The sequence below is a fragment of the Halichoeres trimaculatus genome, unplaced genomic scaffold (genome assembly GCF_033239565.1).
Source record: "Halichoeres trimaculatus isolate MK-OKI-2021-1 unplaced genomic scaffold, fHalTri1.1 fHalTri1_scaffold_23, whole genome shotgun sequence".
NCBI classification, from domain to species: domain Eukaryota; kingdom Metazoa; phylum Chordata; class Actinopteri; order Labriformes; family Labridae; genus Halichoeres; species Halichoeres trimaculatus.
In genome coordinates this window covers 4,253,008-4,267,889 of record NW_027437201.1, presented here as the reverse complement: position 1 = coordinate 4,267,889, position 14,882 = coordinate 4,253,008, and positions in this window count along the sequence as shown.

Here is a 14,882-nt window from a genome sequence, read left to right as displayed (position 1 = left end):
AAACACAGTCGGACTCAGTGATGACCTGTGCAGTCAAATCCCGCTGGAAACTAATATTTACAGAACTTACCTTCAAAACCTGTCTCCTCAGCAACTTTCCCTCAGGCCTGCTCCTTTTTTTCTGATCTCTGTAGAGTCGGTAATTTTACTACCGGCTCCCACTGTACAGGGGGGGGTTAATGTTTTTCTAACTCGGCCATTCGGAGGGTATTAAGATGGCAAGCTTCCCCAATAAGACGCACAGCTGAGGGTCACATGAGGGCTGGCGCCCTATGGCTCTAGGCGAAGCCCTTGCCACTACCAATATGGCCCCTATAGCCAATGTGCTTCATTTTCCATTTCAGAAACAGATGGGTGACGTCGGCGAGACTACGTCCATGTTTTATACAGTCTATGGTGTAGAGCAGTGTTTCTCAACCCTGGTCCTGGGGACCCCTGCCCTGCATGTTTTTTATGTTCCCGACTCCAACACACCTGATTCAAATGATCAGCTCGTCATCAAGCTCTGCTCGAGCCTGATAACGAGCCATCCATTTGAATCAGGTGTGCTGGAGTGGGGTAACATCTAAAACAGGGCAGGGGGTCCTCCAGGACCAGGATTGAGAAACACTGGTGTAGAGGCGTCTGACGCCTCAAATGTGCCGACACTCCAAACTCACTGCGCCAAACGCGTCTAACATGCCGTCCGGGGAGAATCGGTGTCCAAAAGCATCTTTGCATTGACTTTGTATGCAATCTCGATGAAAAATTTGCGTCCGGTGTGGCCTTACCATAATACCTTCTAAATTGCAGAGTTAAAAAAAAAAGCCATCCCCTGTACGCCCAGTGTTTCAGATCCAAGCTGTTTTTGTGATACAGCAAAGACGTAAAAGTCTGTTTTTTTTACAGCCAGACTCAAGCAGATTCTCAATGAACAGCAACTTTTAGCACTTCCACATCAGCTTCATTTTTCTAAACCGGATGTTGTCCCTTGGTTGTAACACAACTGTTAATTCAGAGGAAAGTTTTTCCTTCTTTTACTCAAAATATTAATACATGAGCAAATCAAAATTCAAAATGAATCTCCTTTAAAATGTGTTAGCATGGTATTATTGTTTTTGACTGTTTAAGCATTCAAAAATGGAGGGCTTTATACTTTCGTTTTTACACCCCCCATAGTATCTTTACACGATGTACAGATAAGAAAAAAAAAAACACTGAAACACTTTATCAGATAATGTCTCCTTAAAGTGATACTCCAGGATGGAACAAGTTGGGTCCCATCACAAGGTTTAGGGCAGAAAATACCCCTACAGCAGTGTTTTTGTGCAGCAGAAGCCCAGGGCGCTCGCACCAAACACCCCCTCCCTGCTCCTCTGCCGGTTTCCTCTGCACTCAGACGGGGACATATTTTACTTGACCAAAAACACAAATAAACAGACTCCCACCGAAAAAATCTGATATGGGTCTGCATTCACACTTTATTTAGAGAATTTTCAGCGCGTTACTTTCCCACAAAAACACCGCTAAATAAGGCTCTAGTTCTCATCGTGTCGTAAAACGGCGTTACCTCCGCTGCAGAGCCACAGCTGGGTACGAGGCGCTCGCCACTCAGTGTATCTGTCCGCACGGCGTGCCAGATATAAACAAACGCAGGTAGTCTGCGCCTTTAGCCCACCAAGATTAGAGTGAACATCAAACACTAATCAACAATCAAAGAACCATGAAACCCAAATAATAGTAGTGAGCTAAAGATAGAAATACCTTTAAAACAGCTGGAACGGTGAGTGTTGCAGCTAAATCTCCTGAGGACAGCATCCTCCCACTCCGTCGTACATCTGCGGGTCAAGTCTCTTTCAAAGGCAAGCTCAACAACCTGGGCCTTTCTAATGTGGAGAATCACACGTCTTTGATCGGAAAATCTTTATATATCTAAATATTGTGATATCTTTTGCTACAATACTACTAAAACTCGTCACAGTACTACTACTTTCAAAGCAATAAATACGGCTTCACATATTAAAGCGAACTGACCCTTGAGCGTTCGCTGGTACGGCCTCCGCCATGTTGGTCAGCTACGCAGTTTCTACGGTCGTTTCCATGACGATGCACGTCCATCATCTTTCGGGCGTGGAGCCAGGGGTGGGGTATGAAGGGAGAGGTGGGTCTAAATTTGTTTAAGAAAAACAGGGTCAGGGTGATTCAGTGGCCAAGTATGTCTCCTGATCTGAATCGGATCGAGTATCTATGGGGAATTCTAAGAAGACAAGTGGAGCGTCACACTCCATCCAACAGCAAGACTTTGGAAGAGGTCATTCTTGAAGAATGGAAAAGGTAGATGTTGTAATCTGTCAGAAACTTGTTCAATTAATGCCTTGAAGACTTGCTGATGTCCTCGAAGTCATGGAAGTCATACAAAATACTAGGTGTAGCAGTTTTTGCTCGGGGTGTATTCACTTTTGCAACAACCACTTTTTCTAAAATTGTTCGAGGTTCTATCAACTACCTTAGTTTCATGGTACAAGAAAAGCATACATTGTATGAAACTCAGTTATGTTGAAATTCTCAGAACTGTTCTTGTGTTTATTGGGATGTTGATTAAAATCTTACTTTCCAAAAAGGGTGTACTCATTTATGATGTGCACTGTAATACCCCCTCTTTAATTTACAAAAAAAAAAAAAAAAAAACGGCTGGGGCTTGTCGTAATTGACAAACTGTTGGGTTGCCAGTCAGGGTTAATTTTCAGTATTGAGTTAATACAGTGACATCTAACTATGTCTACAAACAAAATGAATTAATGAATGAATAAAAATAACAGGGCTGGAACAAAATATGACTACTGGCTGTGTCCAATTAATTTGTCTGTTCAAGCTTTCACAGCAAACTTAATCAAACAGATGGTAGTAAGTCTGAGAGACGAACCCCCGGGGGACTGTGTCCGTTTTCCTTCTTTTCCAGCTCTTAAAGAGTTATTTCTGTTGACTGAAACAATGTCATCCTCTCATTGTACTTTTTCCTTGTGATGTCTTATGTAGTTGTTTTCCTGAGATCAAAAAGCAGACTTTTACATTTCTGGTCACTTAGGAGACAAAACGTCAAGCCAGTCACTGTAACAGGCAAAAGTACCTCCCATACTGCTGCTGCCCTTCTTAATGAGGGATAATTATGCCCTTTTCTCTTTTTGTGCCGTCCAACTCTGAGAATATGAGCTATAATCATCTGATAATGAGAGGTGATCTCGTTAGCTGATTACCATGGGAATACAAGATGAATAAAATATGTCTGGCTGTACAAACCCCCTGGAGCTTTCAGATACGCAAAAGCATCAAGAACATTTCTCTTTTATTGGTCGTGTCAATGCAGAGGTGGCATTGAGAACTTTTCAAAGTTTTAAAGAGATCAGACATCTGCAGAGTCTACGAGGCTGGAGGAAATGATGCCGTTGGGAATAAAAAACGAAGAAAGTTTCAGGACACAGATAAATTTTCCAGCAACAGATGCTGAAAAGGAGATAAAATATAAAACTTTACTCAGAAAATAGATGAGATGAACTGAACACAATGGAGCTGATAATGATGAAGACAGATTTTTTTGTTGGTAGTTTTTTGCTTTGTTGGTCAATTGATTGGTCGGCTGGTTTGTTTGTTGAATGACAGAATGGTTGAATTGTTTGTTGGTTGATTAGTAAAATGGTTGATTGTTTGGATGGTTTCATTATTGGTTGGTTGATTGGTTGACTGGTTTGTTTTTTGAGTGAATGAATGATTGGATGGCTTGTCTGTTGATTGTTTAAATAGTTTGTTTGTTGGGAGACTAATTAGCTGTTTTTTTCTGTTTGTTGGTTGGTTGGTTGTTTGGTCGGATGTGTGGTTACTAAGTAAGTTAGTCAGGTTAATTGTTCTGTGCGTTGATTGGTTAGTTGGACAGTAAGTTAAGTTGATTTTGTATAGTATTTTGATTAACTATTTGAATGATTTGTTTGCTCTTCAGGTAATTGATTGGTTGGCTGGTTTGTTTGTTGAATGACTGAATGGTTGAATGGTTTGTCAGTTTGTGTGTTCATTGGTTGATTGGTTAGCTGATTTGTTAGTTCAGTGGGTGAATGGTTGGATGTTTTTTTTTGATCAAATGTCAAAGGTTTGTTGGTTGATTAGTTCAATAGTTTCTTTGTTGGTTGGGTGGTTAATTGATAGAATGGTTGGGTGGTCTGTTGTTTGGTTGTTAGTTTGTTTTTTGCTGGTTGGTTTGAGTGTTGATTGGTTGATTAGCTTGTTGGTCGATTACTAAAACGGTTGATTGTTTGGATGGTTTGATTGTTTGTTGTTTGATCGGTTTGCTGGTTTGTTAGTTGGGTAAACGGTTGGGTGGTTTGTTTGTTTTTTGAACGTGTGAATGATTGGATGGTTTGTTTGTTTGTTGTGTGACTAAGTAGCTGTTTTTTCTGTTGGTTGGTTGGTAACTTAGTAAGTTTGTCAGGTTAACTGTTCCGTACATTGATTGGTTAGTTGAATGTTTGGTTAGTTGGACAGTAGATTAGTCAGGTTGATTTTTTAGTACGTTGACGAACTGGTTGTATTTTTTATTTTTATTTTTTTGTTGGTTAATGGATTGGTTGGATGGTTTGTTTGTTGAATGACTGAATGGTTGGATTCTTTGTTTGTTTGTTGGTTGGTACGTAAGTTTTAGCAGTTTGTTCATTGGTTGATTAGTTGGCAGATTTGTTAGTTTGGTGGATGAGTGGTTGGATGGTATGTTATTTTTTGGATTGGTCAAATGGTTTGTTGGTTGATTATTACAATAGTTTATTTGTTGTTTTGGTGGTTAAATGGTAGAATGTTTTTTTTTTTTTTTTCGCTGGCTGGTTTGATTGTTTGGTTGAATGGTTTGTTTGTTGGGTAATTGATTAGCTGTTTTTTCTGTTGGTTGGATGATTGGTTACTTAGTCAGGTTCATTGTTTTGTACGATGATTGGTTGGATGATTGGTTAGACAGTAAGTCAGTCAGGTTAACTCTTGAAAATCCATGCCTTCAAACCGTTAGATTGTTTGTTTCTTTCTTTCGAGCTTTAGTACCTTGCTGCTTTGTAAAAAAAAAAACTAAAAAAAAAAATCAAAGGATGTCATTTCTGTAGAAAAATGGTGGGTTTTTGTTTAATTTCCTGATATTTTGTCATTCAGCAAAATGGTTTTTTTTTTGTCAAAGCACAATGACGGCAATCAGTTTGAACTGGCACTGTAATCAATTTCATCTCTCCTGCACCAAAGTTCTCTGAAAGAGTTATTTAATACTTTACTGAATAGTAAACATTATCTGAACGCTAATCTTCAACCACATAATAAGAGAAGACGAATAATGAAATAAGTGAAATCCAAAGAAGAATGATTGCAGCCTTATAGCAACAGAAGGAGTAAAAACAGCAGATGTTTGATTCAGAAACTGATGAAGTCACAGAGACTGAGCTGGCAGTTACATTTTAACACGCACACCCTGCTGCTGCATCACAAAGACAGCGGCTTAGGCAACGCTGCCAGTGCCTGACACCAGCAGCTGCTCACGTAGTGCTGGTTAACATGACTGTCACGTTAACAGGAACACTTTTATTGTCCACAACAGCTCACAGTAAAGTGTTGAGTGAGATGTTGTCTCTACTTTTCCTTTTCAACCCACTGTCAATGGACTGCACCCAACACACACTTCCTACATCTACTTTATGACAGTATGAGTAAATGTTCAATTCAAAATAAACTTGAGTGTCTTATTAAAGATTTTTTTTTTATTTAGGTTTTTTTTTGGAATGGGAGGTCGATTATGAACAGAGACAGAAAAGGTGCTGGAGGCTACCCAACAGTGTTTGGGCTTGACATAACCAATGCCTACTCTTAAATGAGATAAAAAAAAATATCCAGGGACACAGCTGATGAGCACATTGGAGCAAGAATAGACTGATAGTGACCGAAGATTAAATTTAGATTTTTTTTCTTCTATGATTTCTCTCGACTCACAAATGAACTCAATTGTTCTTTTCTGCTACAGGAAAATAGCTGAGGTCGTGCCAGGCGCATGTGTCTTTTCTAATGACCCTTCTGTGTAAGAGAAATAAAAAGACGTGCTGTGAAAGGGGGTCGTAGCTTGACAGTGCTTTGACCATAATCAGAACTTCACTATAGAGGATAAATGGGTCCTCACTGTACCTTTGTGAATGACTGCTCTGGACTAAATGTGTTTTTCTTTGTCCCAGATTTATTCTTACATGTTTACATTTGTTTTGAAGTGTGTCCTCATTTCACCACTATATGTATTTCACATTATAGTGAGTGGTTCCCAAAGTTGTTCTCCCAGTGGCGAACTGTGGCCCCAGCCACTGGGCCTTCAGTAGGACCATGGGACCACACTTGGCAATAAACAATCAAACAAAGAAATAAAAACAATAGCCAGAATCATGTGACATGGAAGTTTAGCATATTGATAGTTTTGTGGGATTACAAAATTTGAACACCGCAACACCTAACACAACTTCAAACAATTAAAAAGAAATAAGGTATAAAATTGGAAAAACAAAACAAAACAAAACAGAGTTTCAAGTAATCCAGCAACCACACAGTCTTCTCCATTACTTTCCGCCATTTCTCTTCACGTTCTGCCAACTAGATCTTCTCTTTTCTCCTCACTCCCTCACAGCTACAGTTGGGCGCTTATCCATTAAAGTGATACTCCGGGATGGAACAAGTTGGGTCCTATCACAAGGTTTAGGGCAGAAAATACCCCTACAGCAGTGTTTTTGTGCAGCAGAAGCCCAGAGCACTCGCACCAAACACCCCCTCCCTGCTCCTCTGCTGGTTTCCTCTGCACTCAGACGGGGCCATATTTTACTTGACCAAAAACACAAATAAACGGACTCCCACCGAAAAAATCTGATATCGGTCTGCATTCATGCTTTATTTAGAGAATTTTCAGCGCGTTACTTTCACACAAAAACACAGCTAAATAAGGCTCTAGTTCTCATCGTGTCTCTTCGTCCTGGCAGACTACCTGCGTTTGTTTATATCTTGCACGCCGCGAGCGTGGACTGATACACTAAGCGATGAGAGCCTCGTAGCCAGCTGTGGCTCTGCAGCGGAGGTAGCGCCGTTTTACGACACGATGAGAACTAGAGCCTTTTTTAGCAGTGTTTTTGTGTGAAAGTAACGCGCTGAAAATTCTCTAAATAAAGCGTGAATGCAGACCGATATCAGATTTTTTCGGTGGGAGTCTGTTTATTTGTGTTTTTGGTCAAGTAAAATATGGCCCCGTCTGAGTGCAGAGGAGCAGGGAGGGGGTGTTTGGTAGGTATTCGCGAATACCTGGAAGATGACAGGAAATGATCCCGCCCACAACTTAACAAAATATGATTGGCTAAGACAGCTGTCATTGTCAAATTGTGTCCACATTCGCTTGAGTTACACAGGCATTCGTTCAGTTACTGAAGGCCCTGCCTGCCAGACAGTGTTGCTGATTTACCCAGATACCATCAAAAGGAAAACTGTGATTAGTCCATTTTCCATTCAGTTATATTAACCCACTGTTTGCCAAGACAAGTTTATAAAAATAATATAAAAGTCATTGCTATGATTTCATTGAGTAAAATAAATAAATAAAAACAAAATAAAACAAAATAAATAAAAAAAAAAATTATTTAGAAGTACAAAAATTCTTTCAATATTTTTTATTAGGCCTTCACTGAATACCTTGAAGGCCCAGAGGGTTCCCTTCTGTGTTCTACAAAATAATGAAAGTTCAGTTTGTGAGATCAGACCCCACAAATCAACACAAAGCACAAGTGAATAACGCTTCCATTCAATGGCCTGAGGAGGTTTCCTTTATGTGGTTTAACTTTCTCCTTCATTAATCTGTTATTTCTTTATCCAAGTACTTTCTTTAACCCGGACATGTTAAGATTGCTTGCTGTTTGAGTGTAGCTGTAGTATTCTGGTAGTTCTATTTTTGCAGCATTGTTTCAATGTAAAGTGGTTAGATTTGTTTTCCTGGTTGGGTAGTTTTAGTTAGCTGTGGTGGCTAGTCCCAAGTCCCATTGTGTGGTCAGCCACGTCCAACACCACACTTTTGATCCTTTTTTTTTTCACGACATGATTCAAAAGTTTTGATTGTTATTATATTCACTATGACCTTTGTCTGTGTCTTTCACATGCTACCGGTCTCGTTTTATTTGAGTCTTTTTTTTTTTTGCTGTTTTTTTTTTGTGATTAAATTTCAAATTTTAACTGAGAAAGTGTTACACCCCCTCATTCAGATGCTTTATTTCTGTAGTCTAAAAAGGGATGCATCTGTTGCATCTTCTTCTTAAATTTACCAAGTTGTCATTCTCAGCTGATAAATATCCAAGTGAGAAAACTTTGTTTGAAAGTAGACATAGATTCATTCATCCATCTTCTTCTGCTTATCCTGTTCAGAGTCACAGATGGCTGGAGCCTATCCCAGCTGACTCAGTGTGAGAGGGTAAACCCTGGACTGGTTGAGTAGGCATAGATATTGGACAAAATATGTGATTGATAGAACCAGTGGCGGCTGCTGGTCAGTCAAGGAGAGGAAACTCATTTTTTTCTGGCCTACATCATAACTTTATTTATTTAAACGTAAATTCTACCCTCCATTCCTTGTCAAGTAAATGATCTGTGACCTTGTCGTACCAACCAGGTGTTTTTTTCAGGGATTTTACCAGTGTTCTCTCAATGGCCAGCAGAGCTAGACCGCTTTAACAGCCTTGGCCCATTGTGTTGTGGGCGTAAGACTTGAGCTGCTTTAAACAGGAGAAGCTCCTCTCTACACCTGCAGGCTGTAAGTGTGAGTGACAGGGGGAGAAGCTCCACAGCTGTAGCTGTAGCTGCCTATTGGTGACAAGAGAGAGAATCTTTAAACACAACACTCGTCGTTTTTAAGAAAAGTAAACTCACTGGGGATCAGTCCAGAACAACTGACTGTAAAGCTCAGAAGATGCCCCGGTGGAGGGTTACACTTCAAGATCGCTGATTGGCTCATTTCACTGTCAATCAAAAAGGGATTCGACCTCAGACAGATCATCCAATCATCATGCAGAAGTCCAGCGTCCAGGCCAGCCCACTGCCTCATAGACCCCCAGAGACGCTGAGTGTCCGAGGGCGGGACAAAGCCCAGCGTTTATCCAATGACCGTCCAGTTTCCACAGTGGAACAACCCACTCTACGTTTCCCCACTGAAGTCAGAAGACACTCAGTGTCCGACTGTGTTAAAGTACTGAGACGCTGCGGAGATGAATGAGAAGGAGGTGGAGCCAGTTACCTGTGATAGGAGCTGATTCTGAACAAAAGATGAAGGAATTCTAGCGCATATTTTGTCAATGAAATGTACACATTTGGGGACATTTTAGGGGAAGCTGAGCTTCCCTTGCAGTCTTAGAGCAATCACCACTGGTTAGAATAAAAAAACAAAAAAACAAAAACTTGTTTCTCAGTGTCTTTAAATTCACTGCTGGCCCTGCCTTACAAATATTGGAGGAACGGAGCTTGAAAAGCTTGTCTGACACTGATTCAATTCAAAGACGTCTGGATCCCACCTCTTTAGGAGACGTGGGCACAAACGCTTTGATAACTACCGATTCAATAAAATAAACCCTGCATTTTGTTTGGTTGTGACTTATGTAACATGGTCAGTTTTAACATCTGTTGTCAAAGTTTTGTTGAATCATATTTACTGCCTGTAAACCATACACTAAGTTATCAAATCTTAATATTGCCTAGGACTTTAATCTTTCTCTGAGTGTTTTAAGAGTCTCATCATATGCTCAAGTGTTTTGCATTACTAGGATGACACTATGCTTTGTTAAAGTGCCAATAAAAAGTCAACAGGGAAATTATTATGCAGGTCACATCGCCCCTTTGAAGTCATGCTACATTATCTGCTTTAAGAAGGAAACTGCTAACAGCGAAAGAAAAGGCAACATAGACCTACAAAGTACTGAAGCTTAAGCTCCACTTCCACTAAGCAGTTCAGTTCGGTTCATCTTGGTACAGCAAGCATTTTGTGGCGTTTCCTTTGGCTAAAACTGGGACAGGTCCCTGAATTACCAAACTGTACCGTCCCACTTTTGTTACTCTTCTGTTGGGGAGTCAGACATACTGATCTGACCCCAGAAGGTGGAGCTAGAGACACTGGAGTCCACTGATTGGTTGAAAGAACCATCACTTCCTGTGCAACAGCAGTAATAAAAAACCACACATTACCCAGATATGTTAAATCTCCAGTCGATTTCCTGCAGATAACCCTCTTTGTGTTTGGAAAAGGGTGTCACCAAACAGCATTCCTTGGTTTACTGTGTCATGTTTTTCTTTGTTGTTTGATTCATTAGCTGGGTACACTGTGTCAAGCTGCTATGCCATCATGCTATCATGTAGCTGATGTGGCTAATGACATCAGGCAAACACACTGTCTACCAAGAAGGCTTTACCGACCCGATCTGTACTGTACCAGACTGTACTGATCCATCCTGGACCACTTGGTGGAAACAGGGTTTTAGTAGACACAGCCAGGGCACTCAAAAGTGTGTTCTGCTCCCCTAGATTTAATTTAAAGGAATTAAAAGTCTGTTCATCCACGAGGAGGTTTCCAGGATGGCAGTTCAGCCTCTCTCCTCCCCCTAAACATTGGACAGGCTGAGAGACCGACCTCTGTGGACAGTTTTTAATGAGCACTTTGCTGAGACTTGGTGTTCTGGTGCGAAGAACACCAACTGGATAAATGGGCAAGTCAGCATTATCAAGCTGCATCAGCAGAGTGGAAGAACTTTCCGAGTTTCTCTGCTGAATTTCTTTTTAACTGAGCTAAAAATTCCTCTAAGTACAGAAGGAGAGAGTACATCTCAAACACTAGATAAGATCTTTTCTTCCTTCAGGGTATGCTAGTCCTGCTGAGAAAATCCTGTTTGCTCCTGGAAGAAATAACAGAAAAATGTTATAAATCAATGCTTGGGAAACACCAGAATGTAAGAAATAAAACCTTAGATGTTTAAAAATGTCATGCAGGGGGAAATCAATGCACCACACGCCTCTGTCCCAACAGACACATCACACTTGCTCTGAATGGATTTGGCTAAAACTGGCTCAGATGGTTTGTGTGTCACTTTCATTTTCAGTCCCGGTGTCAGCAATTTCTCAAGTGCAACAACTTCAGCAAATAATGAGTTTTTGAAACCAAATTTTCAGGAATTCAGAGGGAATTTGTTTTATTTTTCATGCTTCTTTCATGATTCACAAACTAACAATAAAGAAAACTTTTATCCTGCCTGCAAAAATACAAAAAGGACAGAACAAACAGATATTTACTTCCCACTAAATCCACCTGGTATGAGACAATATCACATTTACTATAGATGTAATGAATTAAACTCAACAAAGTGTCATTACAAATGTATAGATGAGCATCCTTTAACAAATCCATCCACCTAATGATTATTACTGACAGCAGTGAGCTGTGTCACAAAGGGACTGGTGTGTTTTTCTTCTGCTTTTTAACTTGTGAGTCATTCCTGTTAAATATTGTCGACTATTTGAAGAAGGTAAGTCTTTGTTAAAGAGACTCACAGACGCAAAAATTGTATGAATTGTTGATCCCAGAGGAGGAAAAACACATCCTCCTGACAGATGTCTCGCAGCCTTGATGTTTTCCTCCTTGACTTTGTGCTGCTCTATTTATTCATTTTGAAAATAAAACTTTGAAATTAAATTGTTTGGGTTTGTGTATGATGCATAGGGACACAGCAGCTCCTCAGCACTGTAGCTAGTGCTATGAAACAGTAGACTCAATGGTGTGGGTAATGACTTAACTTATATTCAAGTCTGTTTGGCCTTCACATAAACGTTTGAGAAAATCTGATCATGCATATCTTATGTTCGTTGCCATTTAACATGCAAATTCTGAAAGAAGAGTGTCGATATCTGCTTAAATGGCAGATGTTGTCTGAACAAAGACCTTTAGCTGTAAAGCTGTTCATGGTGATCAGAGCTGAAGAAGCAGAAAGCAGGTATCAGATCCAGAAAAAGGAAGAGCTACTGAAGAGGCTGACAACTCCCCCTTTTCCACTGAACTGGTGCTGGTGCTAGTTCCAGGCCAGTGCCTGACTTATAACTAGTGCTGGGCAAGTTAACGCGTTATTTTCGCGTTAACCCGTCAATCTATTAACGCCATTGAATATTTTATCGCACATTAGTGCATGTTGCTCACATGCTTTTATTTTGTAAATGTCTGTTGCTGACCGCGGTGGAACCGGAAGTGAAATTGGCGGAAAAACACGATGAGTAACCAAAACAAGCATGGAGAAGAGGGGCAACACCACGGAACTTAGAGGCGCTCGCCGCTTAGTGTATCAGTCCGCGCAAACGGCGTGCCTGATATAAACAAACACAGGTAGTCTGCCAGGACGAAGAGACACGATGAGAACTAGAGCCTTATTTAGCTGTGTTTTTGTGTGAACGTAACGCGCTGAAAATTCTCTAAATGAAGCGTGAATGCAGACCGATATCAGAGTTTTTCAGTGGGAGTCCGTTTATTTGTGTTTTTGGTCAAGTTAAATATGGCCCAGTCTGAGTGCAGAGGAAACCGACAGAGGAGCAGGGAGGGGGTGTTTGGTGTGAGTGCTCTGGGCTTCTGCTGCACAAAAACACTGCTGTAGGGGTAATTTCTGCCCTAAACCTTGTGATAGGACCAAACTTGTTCCATCCTGGAGTATCACTTTAATGCCCTGACAGTGGCAATAAGCTTTAATTTTGTATTTACATTTTGTAAATTTGATTTGCACTAAATATGTGATTTAACTATTACTGTATAACAAGTACTGATTTAGTGTTTGCATGACAGATGTTATGGCACTTTCACAATGCGATTAATTATGATTAATCAGGGAAATCATGCGATTAATTACAATTAAAAGTTTTAATCGTTGCCCAGCCCTACTTATAACTGGTTCTTTGTGTTTCCACAGACAGAGAACTGGCTCCAGGTGCTACAAACTGGTGCTTTCAAGCACCAGCTCTTTGCTGGGCCAGAACTAAGCACAGACTAGGTGGGGGCCCAGGGTGGGAGCAGGGCCGATCGGTGTGAAAAAGGTCATTCTGAAAAAGAAAAGCTGCGGGGCAAGTCTGCTGTTGTTTTTTAAGAGTTTCCTCATTCATAATTTTAATGAATGTAAATTAAATCACTCATGCCTTTCCTGTTTCATAGATCAGGTTCATACCTGATTATTTTATTAAACAGACCAAACAGTCTCATGTTATTAATTATTCTTAGAAAGGAAAGCTGCCGTGTTGACTAAACAGGCTAAACAGCCTGAGGTTATTTATCATATTTACATGACGGGGTGACACTTTTGCTTCATATTTGTTCGTTCACATTTCTCTCATGCTCTGTACTGCACACAGCAGAGATGCACTCCTTTCAACCAAGCGGCAACATCTAGTCTGGAAATATGCCACAATGTTGAAGTGCTAAAATCTGCTGTTTCTGGAGTGTTCGCTTGAGGCTGGCTCTGGAAGTAGCGGAAGTCACAAACACACCAAGCCAAAAAAAGCCGTTTTCAAAGCAGAAATCAACCTATTTACAGCCTGGTTAAAAAAAACGTCTCCTGTCTGAGTCGCTAATTTTACTATTGGCACCCACTGTACGGGGGGTAAATGTTTTTCTTACTCGCCGTTTGGAGGATATTAAGATCGTGAGCTCCCCCCAATAAGAGGCACAGCTGAGGGTCACGTGACCGACAGGCGTCCTATAGCTGATTTGAACCAACCAAGAATGAGCACTGGTGGAAAAGGGGTCAATTAGGATGAGGAGAAAAAAGATGGCAGAGTCAGAGGATCAACCCTCAGCTGTAAGAAACCCCAACAGATTCATAATTAGATAAATAAAAACAACATTTTGAAATGAATACAATTTTGATAAATAACTGAAAAACATGTTACATGGTCATTAAATTGTGAAATAAGGCAATGTTATTATGAAATATGTTTTATTATTCTTTAAAATTGAATTGTTATAATTAAATATTCATAATTACCATTTTAAAAAGTTTTTACTTTTTAAAGTAATGACTTTTTGTTTATTTTCCAAACTTTTATGAAATTAAAAAAGAAAAAAAAATTTTTTACAAAGTCCATTTTCATTTCATAATGTCCTTTTCCACATTGGCCTTTTTATTTCATAATGTCGTTTTTTGGCATTATATGAGATAAACCTTAATAAAATAAAGTGATTTAAGAAAATACTCTGTTTTAAGGTTGGATGTGTAATGCTTTAAAACTGATCTGGTTTTTAGATCAGTTCTTATGGTTTAGTACTTATTGCTTGGCACTTACTGATACTTCATCACTTATTTTACTGTATACCTACTTATTTATCGTATATCCCTATTCATCTTATTTCCAACTGTTGTATTTGTAAAAAGCAATGGTAGAACAAAACTTCTCCCTGGGATTAATAAAGTTTTTCTGTGATTTTGTAGAGAAATTGTGCAGCTGTAACTGCTATGTTTTTGTAAAATAAAAAATAATGATAATAAAAAAAAAAGTGTTTTGTGGATCTTTGTGATTTTTTTCCTCTGGCCCCCAATGTAAGATGTTCTAGATCCGCCACTGCTACTTGAGGCGCGCTCGGTACAGCACTCGCTGTCCACTACTTCCAGGCTTTCATGTTTTTTAAAAGTGAAGGAAAGAACGTGTTTGTCCATGATACCGATAGTTTAAAGCTATTTCTCACACCTGGGGATGGAGACTTTGTACAACTTCGCCAGCTCAGCTGTTAATACAGGTCCGTCGTCCAGCCCTCTTAAGTCCACACATACACCGACTCTTCCCCTCCCTCTCACACACACTCACGCACACACATG